Below are 15,020 nucleotides of genomic sequence, written 5' to 3' on the forward strand. Positions count from 1 at the left end.
ACTGATTCTTTATTATTCTCGACAGGTGTTTATAATGCGAAAAGTGGATGGAAAGGTAGCGGCTACCTGAGGCCCCCGCTGCGTCCATACAGAAATTGTTTGTTAACAGGCATAAGAAGACATATATAATGCGTTACAGAACATGTAAAAGGCAGATATATATATCGGCGGAAAGGCCGTACAATGATGCATACAATGAGATACATAAAGAATCTGAAATAATAACAAGTAACATGTATGACGTGATTAATGTACATATGAGGAGCGAAACACAAGAATGGAGAGGCGATTTGATGCCCTTACAAATACTACCCGCCCAAAATAATAATTAGAGGAGCAATTATTGGATGAAACAACATTAATCACGCAATCACTGAGGTAGTTGGAGTGGGCCCCTACTCCTGGAGAACTGTGGGCATGGGGTGGAACCAACATCTGGGTTGGCTCGATGTGTCCCCTGGGCCACCCCAGACCCCGCTTTGGTTGGGGGCGGGTGTGTCTGCAGGGAGGTACTGAGAGGGAACTGTGGGGCGCCTGCCTGCCTCCTCGTGAACTTCGCTGTCCAACAGGAATGCCGGCTTCAGTCTGTTGATGGTGACCTAGTCTTCATGCCCATGGATGTCAAGGAGGTATGCCTTGGTGGCCCGCCTGATGACTTGGTGGGGCACCCTGTAGGGCCTGGTTAAGGGCGGTCAACAGGCATCCACCCTGACAAAGACGTAAGCGCAGCAGTCTAAGGCGGGTGGGCTGTAGGTGGAGGTTCTGTCGGTGAAGGTCTTATGGCAGGGCACGAACTTCTGTGCTAGTTCCCTCAACCTTGGGAGTGGGTGTCGGCGCCATCGGCCGACGGCGGGAAGAATTCTCCAAGAACAGCCAGTGTCTCCCTGTAGACTTTCTCAGCAGGGGAGGTGTCGCCATTTGCTTTCGGTGCAGTGCGGAGACCCAGCAGGGCCCAGGGGAGCTGTTCCTTCCGCCTCTCATGGGTGCAACGTGCCTTAAGAGAGAGGTGCGCCCTCTCGACCATGCCATTCGCTGCGGGGTTGTAGGCCATTGTGCTGTGTAGTGTTGTATCCATCAGGCATGCCAAGGAGACCCAGAGCTCTGACAGGAAGGCTGGACCCCTGTCTGTAGTGATGCTGTCTGGCACTCCGAAACGGCTGATCCAACTGGAGAGGAGGGCCTCTGCGCATGACGCTGTTAATGCCTCCTCCATGCAGGTGCGGATTTACATTGAGGCTAATGAGGCTGCAGCCTCAGGCCCCGGGTACTGAAGGGGGCCCCGATGAGGCGATGATTAAAAAAATAAATCAATAAAATAACTGGCAATAGTACATTCACGATACTTGGCAACCCTGGTCTGTGTACGCGTTCAATTCATGTCGGCTGGGTGCAGCGACAGGGTAGGCGCCATTGAGCCTTGAGGTAGTGGTGTGGTGTAATGTAGTATGATGCATGGTGTAAGGCAACCCTGTGCAACCTTCGGCCCAAGGGCCGCATGCGGCCCTCAAAGGCTTTCATTGCGGCCCTTTCTCCTAAAAATATATAAGCTATATATAGTGTGGTCTTCAGAGAGAGAGAGAGAGAGAGTTACCAACTAGAGCCCACAGAAAGTTTGACTAAATTCATATTCTTGTGTACCAATTTCACCATATTTTTTCTATTTCGTTCACTAAGGTACATATTTTAATTATATTTTCTGTTACTCAACTTTGTAATGGAATTGCCTCTTTTTTAATACAGTATGATACAGCATAATAGATCAATCGTTTCAATATAAATTAAACGCAGATCCTGCCGAAACATGACACTAACTACCACTGTTCATATCGAAACATGTACTAAAACAAAATATCATAAATGTGTACGTGTCTGTTAAAAATCCCCCTGACCTGAAGTAGCCTCGGGCCCCAAGTACTGCTAGTCCGCGACTGCCTCCATGGGGGTTGCTTGGGCCAGCGGGTGGAGCGGTCTATGATCGTCAGGAGGTATCTGGTTGCTCCCGACTGCGGAAGAGGCCCGACGACGCCGATGTGGATGTGGCCGAAGCACCAACGAGGCTGGGGGAAGTCGCCAACCCCTGATTTTGTGTGCCGGGATGTTTTGCTCGCCTGGCATGGGATGCAGCTCCTTGCCCACTGTCGGACGTCCTTGTTGATGCCATGCCAGGCGAACTTGTCAGTCATGAAGCATGGCTGCGGGGTTGTGGTGAGTCAAGGTAGTGGCATTGGCGAGGGCTGTCTTTGTTTTTATGAATGCCTGCTGCTGCGGAGCCTCCCTGATCAGTGTTTTTGGTTTGCCCTTCAGGATTGATATCAGGGGGTAGCCTACATAGTGCGGGCGATGTCTGGGATGAAACATCAGTAGTAGTTTATCATCCCGAGAAACTCCTGAAGGGCCTTGAAGGTTTGTGGTTTCAAGAAATTCTCTATAGCTTTTACTTTAGAGGCCATGGGGTGCAGTCCTGCTGGAGAAATCTTGTGGCTGAGGAAGACTACTTTTTCTGTCCTAAAAATGCATTTGTCGAACCTGGCAACTAGTCTGCTGTCCTGCAGACGTTTCAGGACGGCACGGACGTGGCAAAGGTGTTCCTCTGGGGACCTGGAGAAGATGAAAATGTAAAGTCACCACATCGACGTCAGCGGAGTGCTTCGAAGACGTCATTAATTAAGTCTCCACTGAGCAAGTTTTCTTTGGTGACTTCCCACTTTCTTCGCACTCAGTTCATCACGCCTAACGTGCCAGGTCACGCATTTTCTACCATTTCAACTTTATATGTATTTGTCGAACTGTCATAAATCATGTATAGTATGTTTCTTTATTCGCAGGCATCAAGACTGTATCCATATTGGAGTTCTGTATGTTTTTGTATTGTAAATTGTACTTGTTCGCCGTATATTATTGTTAATTGTTTTTGACCTCAGGTCATGCTCAATGTCATTGTCTTCCGCGGTTCGGTGCTAGTCGGCCGCTATATAAACTGCCTGAATCCGACGGGCGCCGAACCGCGGAAGACAATGACATTGAGCATGACCTGAGGTCAAAAACAATTAACAATAATATACGGCGAACAAGTACAATTTACAATACAAAAACATACAGAACTCCAATATGGATACAGTCTTGATGCCTGCGAATAAAGAAACATGCGATACATGATTTATGACAGTTGGACAAATACATATAAAGTTGAAATGGTAGAAAATGCGTGACCTGGCACGTTAGGCGTGACGAATTGAGTGCGAAGAAAGTGGGAAATCACCAAAGGAAACTTGCTCAGTGGAGACTTAATTAATGACGCCTTCGAAGCACTCCGCTGACGTCGATGTGGTGACTTTACAACTGACGAAAGTTCTCAAAGGCTAACCAAAGTTCCTGTCTTGGGGACCCAGCCAGCAGCAGGCCTTCTCCCTGACGAAGGCCGCCCTCGCCGAGGCAACCGCCTTGGCACACCAGGATCCCAAGGCCCCTCTCCAGCTAACAACAGATGCCAGTAACGTTGCCTGTGGTGCTGTCCTGGAGCAGGTCATCAGCGGCGCCCCCAGCCCATCGCCTTCTTCAGCAAGAAATTCAGTCCCACAAAGATCAGCTACAGCATCTTTGACAGGGAACTCTGCGCGATGTACGCGCAGTCCGGCACTTCAAGTTCCTCCTGGAGGGGACGCCCTTCACAATTTTCACGGACCACCAGCCATTGGTTCACGCCTTCACTAAGCAAGGGGACGCATGGTCTTCCAGGCAGCAACGCCACCTCTCAGCCATAGCCGAATTCACCTGCTCCGTCAGGTACCTCTCCGGCAGGAAAAATCTTGTAGCAGACGCCCTCTCCAGAGTTGAGTTGAACGCAGTGCAGCTCGGAGTAAACTACCAAGACCTCGCCAGAGAACAGGCCGCTGACCCAGAAACCCCAGCCTACCGCACCGCCATCACATCCCTTAAGTGGCGGGACGTGACCCTCGCCCCCGGAGGCCCAAGTCTCCTGTGCGACATCAGTACGGGTCAGCCCCGCCCCTTGGTTCCAGCCTCACGCCGCCGCCAGGTATTCGACATAATTCACGGCCTCTCACATCCCTCTGGCAGAACTACGGCCAAGCTGCTCTCAAAAAAGTTCGTCTGGCACGGGGTGCAGAAGGACGTCACGTTCTGGGCGAAACAGTGCCTGCAGTGCCAAACCAGCAAGGTGGGTCATCACACGCAGTCCAGGGTAGGCAAGTTCCCGCAGCCAGAGCGCCGCTTCGGCCACATTCATGTCGACGTCGTCGGGCCCCTTCCCCCATCAGGCGGGTCCAGATACCTCCTGACGGTGGTAGACCGCTCGACAAGCTAGCCCGAAGCCACACCTATGCAAGAAGCCACCACCAGTGCGTGTGCCGAGGCCCTGCTTTCCAGTTGGGTTAGCCGCTTCGGCGTCCTGGACCACATCACAACCATAATTCTTGTCCGAATTATGGTCTGCCCTGGCTCAGCTGCTGGGGACCACACATCACACCACCACGGCGTACAACCCGGCGGCCAACGGCCTGGTTGAGCGGTTCCACAGATCCCTGAAGGCGTCCCTCATGGCCCGCTGCACCACCGAGGATTGGAAACATCAGCTGCCGTGGGTCCTCCTCGGTTTGAGAACCACCCCCAGAGCCGACGGCACCCCGTCCGCAACCGAAAAAACCTACGGAGAGCCCCTCGTGGTCCCGGGCGAACTTGTGACAGAAGATCGCCACATCCCATCACTGCAGAGGCTCCGCGACGTGGCCAGCAAGTTCGCCCCTTGCAAGCGCACGTACACCGGCAGGTCGGCCACCTTCACACAGCCAGAACTGTCATCCGCTACCCACGTCTTCATCAGGGTTGACGCCGTCCACCCACCACTGACCAGGCCCTACAGGGGCCACTTCCGTGCTGGAGCGGAACAGCAAGGCGTTCCTGCTGGCACTCCCCGGGAGGAACAACTGGGTTTTAGTAGACCAATTAAAGCCCGCCTTCCTGGAGGAGAGCACCGACGTCACCGCAGCACCTTCCCCGCCCAGCCGCCCTTCGCCACGCCCAGGCCCCCGCAAACAGCAGGCGCGCGGCCGTCCCAGGAAGGGCCCGCCCGCACCAGCAGCCCAGCACCCTCACACGCGGGAGGCCCCTCCATTGTCCTCAAGGAGCCGTGATACCCTTCAGCGTCCCAGCAGATACACAGATTGGTCAGACGTGTCCCACGTCTTGGGGGGGAGTATTTGTAAAGTCACCACATCGACGTCAGCGGAGTGCTTCGAAGGCATCATTAATTAAGTCTCCTCTGAGCAAGTTTTCTTTGGTGACTTCCCACTTTCTTCGCACTCAATTCGTCACGCCTAACGTGCCAGGTCACGCATTTTCTACCATTTCAACTTTATATGTATTTGTCCAACTGTCATAAATCATGTATCGTATGTTTCTTTATTCGCAGGAATCAAGACTATATCCATATTGGAGTTCTGTATGTTTTTGTATTGTAAATTGTACTTGTTCGCCGTATATTATTGTTAATTGTTTTTGACCTCAGGTCACGCTCAATGTCATTGTCTTCCGTGGTTCGGGGCCAATCAGCCGCTATATAAACTGCCTGAATCTGTAATAAACCAGCAGTAACTTTTACCTGCTCATTTCTTTTGCACCTCTTACAAGAATGTCGCTGATGTAGCAGATGCAGAAAGGCAGATCCCCAAGATGGTGTCCATCAGGCGCTGGAATGTGGCACCTTCGTTCCTGAGACCGAAGGTGGAATAGGAAAATGTATAAGTCCCGAAGCGCATGATGATGGCAGTCTTTGGGACGTCGTCAGGATGCACAGGGACTTGTAAGTATGACTTCAGCAGATCCGTCTTGGAGAAAATCTTCGCACCATGGAGAGCGCCTGTCTGGTCTTGCATGTTAGGGAGTGGGTAGTGGCCTGGTGTTGTCAGTAAATTCAAATGCCAATAGTCTCTGCAGGGCCTCCATGAACCATCAGACTTCTTTACCATGTGGAGGGGAGATGCCCATGGACTTGATGCTCTTTTTACAGCTGCCCATTATGTTCCATCTCTGCGAAGGCCCGTTTGGCGTCTTGTAACTTTTGGGGGGACAGTCATCGGAACTTGGCATGGGTCGGTGGCCCCGTGATGGTGATATGATGGAAGATGCTGTGCTTTGCTGAAGCCCCTGGTGACTAGCATAGCTCTGGTTTGAATATGTCCGGGAGCTCCTGTAGGAGGGATGTGTAGCCGTTGGGGGCTGTGGAGCAGATGGCGGGCATTCCAGATCCGGTGGAGAGCTGACAGGAGTGGCAGGTTCCTGGCGTTGGTGACGAATTTTCTATGGAAGAAGCACCACGCTGGGTTTGACCATGTCCTGTGTTCCTTGAATGGTGTCTTCTTCCTGTAAACGGCGCTGATGTCTCCCTCGCTGTCGTCGTCCTCCTCTGTCAGGCTGCAGACTCCCAGGGCGGTGGCTGCGAGGACAGCGGTGCGTTTCGAGGTCTTGGTGGCCTCGTGTATTTTCTGGGCGACGTCGACTAAGGCATCCATGTCAAGGGCGTCCGCATCTTTTATCTGGCCCCTAACTTCCTGTATGAGGTGCCAAAGGAAGATCACTCTCATTAAGTCTACCTTCCTCGTCCTCCCGTTTTCGTCGCGGCCTGGCAGTGTTACCAACCCCCTTAGTTTGTCCCAGGCTTCCCTGGGTGATGCTTCTCTGAGGGGCTGGGATAATAGGTCGAGTTCACACTGTGCTGTCTCGGTCACGGACATGGAGTAAGTTTGGATGAGTTTATCCTTCAAGGCCGCGTATGTGACCTTGTCCAGCTGTGCATCAAACCAGGGGGAGATTCTGTTGAACACCTCTTCTGAGAGTGCCGTCATGGTGACATCGGATTTGATAGCATCGTCTAAGATGCGCACCACACGAAAGTGCACGTCTGCATGCAGGAACCATGATGCCATGTTTTGCCGCATAAACAGAGGAAGTTTGACCACTTCTGGCTTTGTTGGCGTGAGGGGCGTACAGACGATGCTCGCGGGTTCGCATTGAAGTTCAGCTTCCGACATATTTACTACTCGCACACCAAAACGCGGGCAAATGTGCCATTTTGAGTCCGTTAATGGTGCTGACTGTTTGAGTGGTCGAACGAAGTGCCAAAATGTGCCCTTTTTGGGTACACCATATTTAGTCTGTTAATGGCACGGTTTCCACCAGGGAGGGAGCTATCAGAGGCCTAAACTTTGACGACGTAATTAGTCCGCTAAAGGCTCTCTGGCTGTGGCCATTTTTAGTCTGTTAATGGTTGGGCCAAAACCGCGCTACCTGTCACTCCGGGGTCACCAGTGTGAGGTTCAAGAAATGTCAGAAGTGAAAAACTAATTCTTTATTATTCTCGACAGGTGTTTATAATGCGGAAAATGGACAGAAAGGCAGCAGGCGACCTGTGGCCCCCCGCTGCATCCATACGGAAATTGTGTTTGTTAACAGGCATAAGACGTATACAATGTGTTACAGAACATGTAAAAGGCAGATATATATATCAGCAGAAAGGCCGCACAATGTTGCATACAATGAGATACATGAAGAATCTGAAATAATAACAAGTAACATATTTGACGTGATTAATGTACATATGAGGAGTGAAACACAAGAATGGAGAGGCAATTTAACGTCCTTACACTGGTAGTGCCCTTCAGGCCTGACCATCCGAGTCCCATGCCATCAGGGACTTACAGCCTTCCCAGTCGTGGGGGAAAATTCGCGACAGCGTCTTCTACCGTTTCGACAGGAAAATAGAACTGAGTATCATCAGCATACAGTTTATACTTAACCATGTGCTCATTTAGAATTCTAGATAGTTCCATTGTGTAAAGGTCAAATAGCAGTGGACCCAAAACGCTGCCTTGGGGCACTCCTTTTGTTAGGCCTTTCTTTTCTGATTTCAAAATTTTATATAACCACTGTAACCTTCCTGTTTTCTAAGTAGCTTTTGTGCCACTTGTGTACATCATCTTCGATGCCTACTGCCCTCAGGTCTTCAAGCAGTGGTCAACTGTGTCAAAGCATAACCAGGGTGCCCCATTTTCCATTTGCCATAATTTCTACCATATAATTTATAATTACACAATGTAGTCTGTGATGAGTGGTTTTTTCTGTATGCTGACTGATCATCAGGTATAATGTTGAGTTGTTTCAAGTGTTTCCGTGTTTGTTTGTGAACTTCCGTTTCTATAAGTTTTGATAAGTATGATAGGTTCGATATTGGTCTATGGAAGCTTAGGTTTTCTTTATCGCCTTTTCCTTTATAGGCCGGCTTTATACAAGCAAGCTTTTCACTATTTGGGAAGGATGCCTGTGCTAGAGTCATGTTGACAATATTAAAATATAGCTCCGGCAACTGATCAAAGTTTTTTGCCCCTTTTATATCGCTCATGGGAAACGGGTCATTTTCACAATAGGTGTATTTTACTTTTCTCGTCGTTTTTTCAAAGCCATTCATGTTCAGTTCCCTGAATTTGCCATTTCTCATTGCGATCACTGGGAGATCAGGAGGGACCTGCTTATCTAAACTATGACAGATTCTTTCAAATTTTACTTCAAAGTAGTTCACAAAGTTATCGGCCAGGTTTTTGTAGTCTCTAGTTACAGCAGGTAGAACTTTTTCTTTCTTGAGTCCCAATATTCCGGCTACATTGTCATGGATTTTGGGGGGATTTTTCTCTACACTAAACATTTTATTGTAATATATTTTCTTGGTTTTCATAATAAAGTCGTTTTGCTGTTTTCTAGCTGTTTCAATTTTCACTACTTAATTCTTCCGATTTTTTCCATAGATCTTCCATTTTTCTTTTCCTTTTCTTAGCTTCACGTAATTCACTGTTAAACCATTTGGCATTTTCTTTAACTATTATTTGCCCTATTACTTCTGGACATTTATCATTGTAGCTTGACTCCAATAAACTTTTACTATAGAATGTAAGACAGCTTACACATATTTGGTCGCCTGTGAAGGTATTCCTCAAATGACACCTGCACTCCTGGCTTGCTGTTTCTCTTATTTTTTTATGCTCTCAACAATAAATTCGTCAGCTTTAAAGTTGGTTTTGTTTCTGTAAGTGATAGTTTTTTTCAGTGTATAGCATTTCCAAATAGTTATACTAAATGTAACTAGTTTATGTATTGGAGATATCACGCATTCAGGCTCAACTTGTATGCCACTCACAACCTCGTTGTTTGTTTTGTATCACTAGGTCAATGGTATGGTTCAAAAATGGTGTTGGTTTTTTCACAACATTTACGAGGTCGTGGCTTTCAAGTAACACTATAAATTCCTTGACATATTTGTCTTCGTTATCATCCAGATGTAGGTTGAAGTCACCACAAATCAGTATATTTTTATCAGTTAACAAGTCGAGGAAGTCACTGAATTCACCTAGGAACCAGGATTAATAGAGTACTCTATTAATCCTGCTAGGAACGATCTCTTACTTGTGCTTGATGGTTTATAAATTATTATGATTTGTATGTGTTTGTTATGTGTGTAATTTTAGTGTTGATGTATTAAAATGTACTGAACATATTTTAGTTCATCATAGATACCTTGTACACTTTTTTAACAAAGATTGCCACTCCACCACAGTTTTTTTTTCTCTCGGTACATGGTAAAAGTAGTGAGACCCTGACGTCATATCGTTTATCTTAGAATAATCACTTATCGTTTATCTTAGAATAATCACTTACATTATTGATTAGCCAAGCCTCCGTTACCATGCATATATCTAGATTATGATAATTTATAAGATTTATATAGTGTTAGTTTTATTTGCTACGGACTGTATTTTTATTATTTTTCACCTTTGACACATGTTCTTTATACGCTGTGCACTTATTGCCATCATATGTTTTATGTTTAGTGTCACTTTGGCCTTCCTTTACACAATTTTTACACTTGAAGATGTTGCTAGGACATTCATTTGATTTGTGATTTTCACCACATCTAGGGAAAGCTTGGTCATTTCGACAATTTGTTGCGCTATGACCAAATTCCCGGTATTTATAACACTGATTGGGCATGTAACAGTCGTATACTTTGCAACGGCTGTATAGTGTACACAATCTGTTACCTCTGTCATAGGTAGCCTTTCGTATTTGTGGCGTGCATTTGATGATACAGTGTTTATATTTGTCATCTTTGGCTATCATTTCCTTTACAATTTTCAGTTTGTCATTATCAGATATGAGGTTACCTATCCATGGATTTTTCTTTACAACGTTATTGACAATGTCATCTTCATCCTTCGGGACATAGACTACTTTCATTTTTGGTTTAAGTTTACCCTTCTCATTTACTGATATATTGCTGATTTCCTGAATCTTCATTTTTGCCTTTTCTATGTGTTTCCTGTCTGGAAATCTTACAAGTAAGCGTCCATCTCTTGTTGTTTTAACCTGTTCAACTAGCGCCGTTATCTTACTCATAATTTGTCACTTTTCATTTGCTGCTGTGCTCTCTTCGTGTGTAGATTTGATCAGAAGCACTTTTTTGTCTTTATTGATTCAGCATAAGTTTTGTCCATGTTTGTCTTTATCAACATTGTCAATTTTGTTTTGGATTTCATCTATGTTGATCATTACGTCACTAGTTTTCTGAGCCGAATCCTGAGTCAACTTTGTAAATATCTTTGTGTTTTCTTTTATTTCTTCAAGTTCATCTTCAATGAGTTTGTGTTCTTTGTTCAGGCCTCTTGCAATTATTACATATGTACAATATAGTGTCACTCCGAAGTATGGGTGTGTATCTGACCTCGATACCTGAAGATTCATAGTGGAACCATGCATCACACATTTCACAGCGAGTTCCTTCATCATCAACTTCCCCAGAGCAGTGTCCGCAGGTTGCAGGTCGCTGATTTGTTGGTGTCAAAGAAAGAGCAGGTAAAAGTTACTGCTACATTTATTACAGATCCAGGCTTCGATAATTATTGAGATAATGTTCGATGATAGTTTGGGCTTACCTAGACAATGGATTTGAATCTTGACCAGTGTTTGTCGAAACCTTAAACTTCTTAATATTCAGTGAACGAACATCGCGCAAGTCAAAACATACAGAGCACAATATGGATACAGTCTTGATGCCTGTGAATGAAGAAACATGTGATACCAATGTGAGACATTTGTCATAAATACGCATAAAGTGTTTCGGCGGCGCCATTAAAATAAGTGACTCCGCTGAGCTTGTTTTTTGCGTGACTCCCATTTTCTTGAAGAAAATTAGTCACGCCTAAAACAAGCCAGCGGAGACATTTTAATCATTTTTGGCGCCGCCGAAACATTTATCCTGGCGCCGATGTGGTGACATTTTCTTCATTCACAGGCATCAAGACTGATCCGCGTCCTCGTCTTGTTTTGTATTGTAATTTGTCACTCGTTCATCTGCATATTATTGTTTATTGGCCTCAGGTCACAGTCAGTTCCATTGTCTCTAAGTCTCCGCTGCCTGGATCTGTTAAAGTAGGTGACTTTTACCCCTCCTTTCTTTGACAGCTCACAGTGGTGACGCCTAAAACGTGCCAGGTCACGCATTTTAATCAGTTTTTACTTTATGCAGGATTTATACAAATGTCTCTTATTGCCTAATCACATGTTTCGCTGTAACCAGCGTTTGAGCGTGCTGACTTTCGTCGGCGTAAACCACCAGAGTCCGCGTGGTCCACGTTTAACTGCATGAAGGAGGATATCCGCGTCCATGCTCGCTCCTTTGACCCCTTACTCCAGTGGGGTAGGAGCGTCATGTACGCATATCGTGCGCCTGGTTCCGCTAGTGACGCTGGTGGGGTACGCCGACGAGAGTCAGCACTCCCCTCAAACGCTGGTTACAGCGCCGTGTTTAGGCCGCTCAGAGCTTTTGGAGAAACAACGGCTGGGCCAAGACTAAGTCGCCCGCCCTCAGTCCGCTAATGGCTCCGGGATACCTGGGGTCACCATCTGTGGCTGTCAAAGAAACGAGCAGGTAAAAGTTACGCGGCTACTTTATTACAGATCCAGGCAGCTTATAGTGCTCGACTGACGCCGGGCCCGAGAGACAATGGAAAACTCATGACCTGAGGTCGAAACAATAAACAATAATATGCAGCACGAGTACAAAAAATACAAAACATACAGAGCTACAATATGGATACAGTCTTGATGCCTGTGAATGAAGAAACTTGCCATACACAATTGTGTGACATTTGTATAAATACGCATAAAGTCAAAAATGATTAAAATGCGACCTGGCATAGTTTTAGGCGTGATTAATTGAGCTTGAAGAAAATGGGAAGTCACCAGTCAGCGGAGACTTCAAGCTCAATGGCGCCGCCGAAACACTATCCTGGCGCCGATGTTTTGACTTTACAACACTTTCTCGATTTGTTGACATTGTCCTTCTCCAGTATTTTCTTTATGTTCCATCTTTACGTGCTGCTTCGATAATTATGAGATAATGTTCGTATGATAGTTTGATCTTACCTATACTCGATTTAATCTCTACAGTATTTGTTTTCTCTTTTTCCTTCCTCTTCTTCGTATTCACTTTGAACATCGCGCAAGTCAGGCACTTTTACACAGAGCACCTCACAGACACGTCCTACCCGCACAAAAGCTCCACAAAGACATACTGAGAGGTAAGATCACCTCAGAAAAAGAATGGATCAGGATATACGACGAAAATAAGCAAGAGATTGAGGAAGAAACCCTAGCGAAAGAGCCTGTAAAATTCTGGAAGACAACATAACAAAAAGAGGAAAACAAAATAAGAAAGATGTGGAATGAAAGCAAAAAAGAACAGTACAAACACGACATGGAAGAGATAATGAATAGGCAAGATTAGAACAGCATAATATATACCATACATCGTTAAGATAATACATGGATGTAGTGTACGACCTAACAGTGACAAATTAAACCCATGGAAAGCCAATATAACTGAAGAGGATGTGAAAATTCAACTTGAGAAAATGAAATCAAACAGAGCACCAGGGCCAGACGGGATGAAGCCAGTTCTGTTCAAACTGTTTTTACAAAGCACTAACCTTAACAGAGATTGGCGGAATGTTTAAACAACATACTGAAAAGCAGGAAAACACAGAACACCTGGTTTTAAGTAAAAAACGACACTACACCCAAGAAACAACACCCCACAGTCAAAGATCTCAGACCAATTGCATTAACTAATGTCATATAGAATTTCCATGGAGATCCTGAAAACCAAAATAGGAAAGCATATTAAAAATATAAGGGAAACGCATGAACAGCAATCAGGCTTTACTACTCAAAGAAGAGGAATTGATGATTTGTAAATCTTATAATATTGCATACAAGAAATGTACAGAAGAAAAGACTCGTTATTTGTGGTATCAATAGACTTCCAAAAAGCATTTGACTCAGTTAACAGAAAAAAGCTCATAGAGGTCATGGTGAAATATGGGCTACATGCAGAGGTAATGAGTGCAGTAGCAAAGATATATGCAAATGACATAACAAGTCTGTCTATGCCTCAATAATGTAGGACAAAAAGAGCTGAGTGTAACAAATGGAATAAGGTAGTGATGCAATGGCTCCACCATATTCTTTCTGCTAATAACTTACTTGATAATCGAAAAATTAGAAAGTACAACGAAAGGTTTCAGAAGTGAAATTATAAGGATAGTGGCACTATTATTATAAGCAGACGATGGATTAATCCTAGGACACCCTTGAAGAAATAACAAAGGCAACAGAAACCCTTAGGGAAATAGCAAGTGAACGTGGCCTAAATATAAACAAAGACAAAAGCAATATATATTAATATTCAACGACTGGTATAGTATGATAGAAAATATGCATCACATAGAAGGAATAAAAATAGTTAAGCAGATAAAATACTTGGGTGTAACGATCAGCAACGTGAAAGAGAGAAGCTTCAGAAAGCAGATAAAAATGGCACAAATTAAAGGCAAATATGGCTTGTGCAGTCATCAGTAAAAGCTGTAGCAGGATGAAAATAGGAAAACTGTATTGGAAAGGATTAGCGATGCCATCCTTCATGGAAGTCATGAAACTCGACAAGAAAACCATAAATGAACTACAACAAAAGTAGACAATCAAGTATAGCCCATAAAGCAATTCTGAAAGCCCCAAGTTACTCAACAAATTGTGTTCTAAGATTCGAAATAGGGGCCTCTTCCTGCCACTCAAGAGATATGAAGAATAAACTATTCTATCTGAAACATGCACTTGAGAGTGGTGGAAATTGGCTTCTATACGAGATAACCATGGATCAATATGAAAATAACACCGTTTGGATTATGCAAATAAAAGGGTATATGAAAAATTAAACATAAACTTCAGTAAAATTGAATCCCTTAAAGGTAAGCAGTTAAAAGAAATGATACATAGCTCGGACAAAAAAGCATGGCAGAAAGAAATGAATAACAAGTCAACCTTAAGAATCTACAGAAAATATAATGAAAACAAAGGTGAAGAAATCTGGTATGATAACACTGAAAAACAGTGCTAATTAGCAGGGCTAGACTAGGCACACTAGGATTAAATTATAGGAATAGGCTAAAAGGGGGAGATACAAAATGTTTGTGTTGTGAGGAAAAAACGAAAGGTTAGAACATTTCTTACTCTACTGCCCAGCATATAATGAGATTAGAAATAGATATAGTTTTGTGCAGCAGCCATATCAGGAAAATAAAGAGGAATTGATAACTAATATACTTTTATCTCCAGATCTGTTGAAGGTGGAAAATGAAAATAGGAAAGAATTTATAAAAGATTTACGGCAGTACAGAGGCAAAAAAATTAAACAACACAAACAAATGAAGAACAAAACGAGCAAGGGAGCAGTTTCAAAGGAAAATTTCACCTACTACTACTACTACCACTGCGATAGAGGTAGTTTATTGATGATACGTTTTGACGTTTTAGTGTTGTTCTGTAACGCTTACTTGTAAAAAGACTTACAGGTACGTATGTAAAACATAATTTTATCTTATGGTAGGCTAAATATGATATGG

The 15,020-nt window shown here is 44.7% G+C and overlaps 1 protein-coding gene across 1 annotated transcript in view; it reads left to right on the forward strand.

Moving 5' to 3' along the window:
- Positions 1 to 14,816: 14,816 nt before the first annotated feature.
- LOC136856568 (uncharacterized) overlaps positions 14,817 to 15,020 on the forward strand; it is a 121,832-nt gene continuing 121,628 nt past the window's right edge. The window contains exon 1 of the mRNA XM_067134435.1: positions 14,817 to 14,969. The gene's annotated coding sequence lies outside the window, so the exon portion shown is untranslated. The remainder of the gene's footprint in view (positions 14,970 to 15,020) is intronic.

This window comes from Macrobrachium rosenbergii, chromosome 36, assembly GCF_040412425.1.
Source record: "Macrobrachium rosenbergii isolate ZJJX-2024 chromosome 36, ASM4041242v1, whole genome shotgun sequence".
NCBI lineage: Eukaryota > Metazoa > Arthropoda > Malacostraca > Decapoda > Palaemonidae > Macrobrachium > Macrobrachium rosenbergii.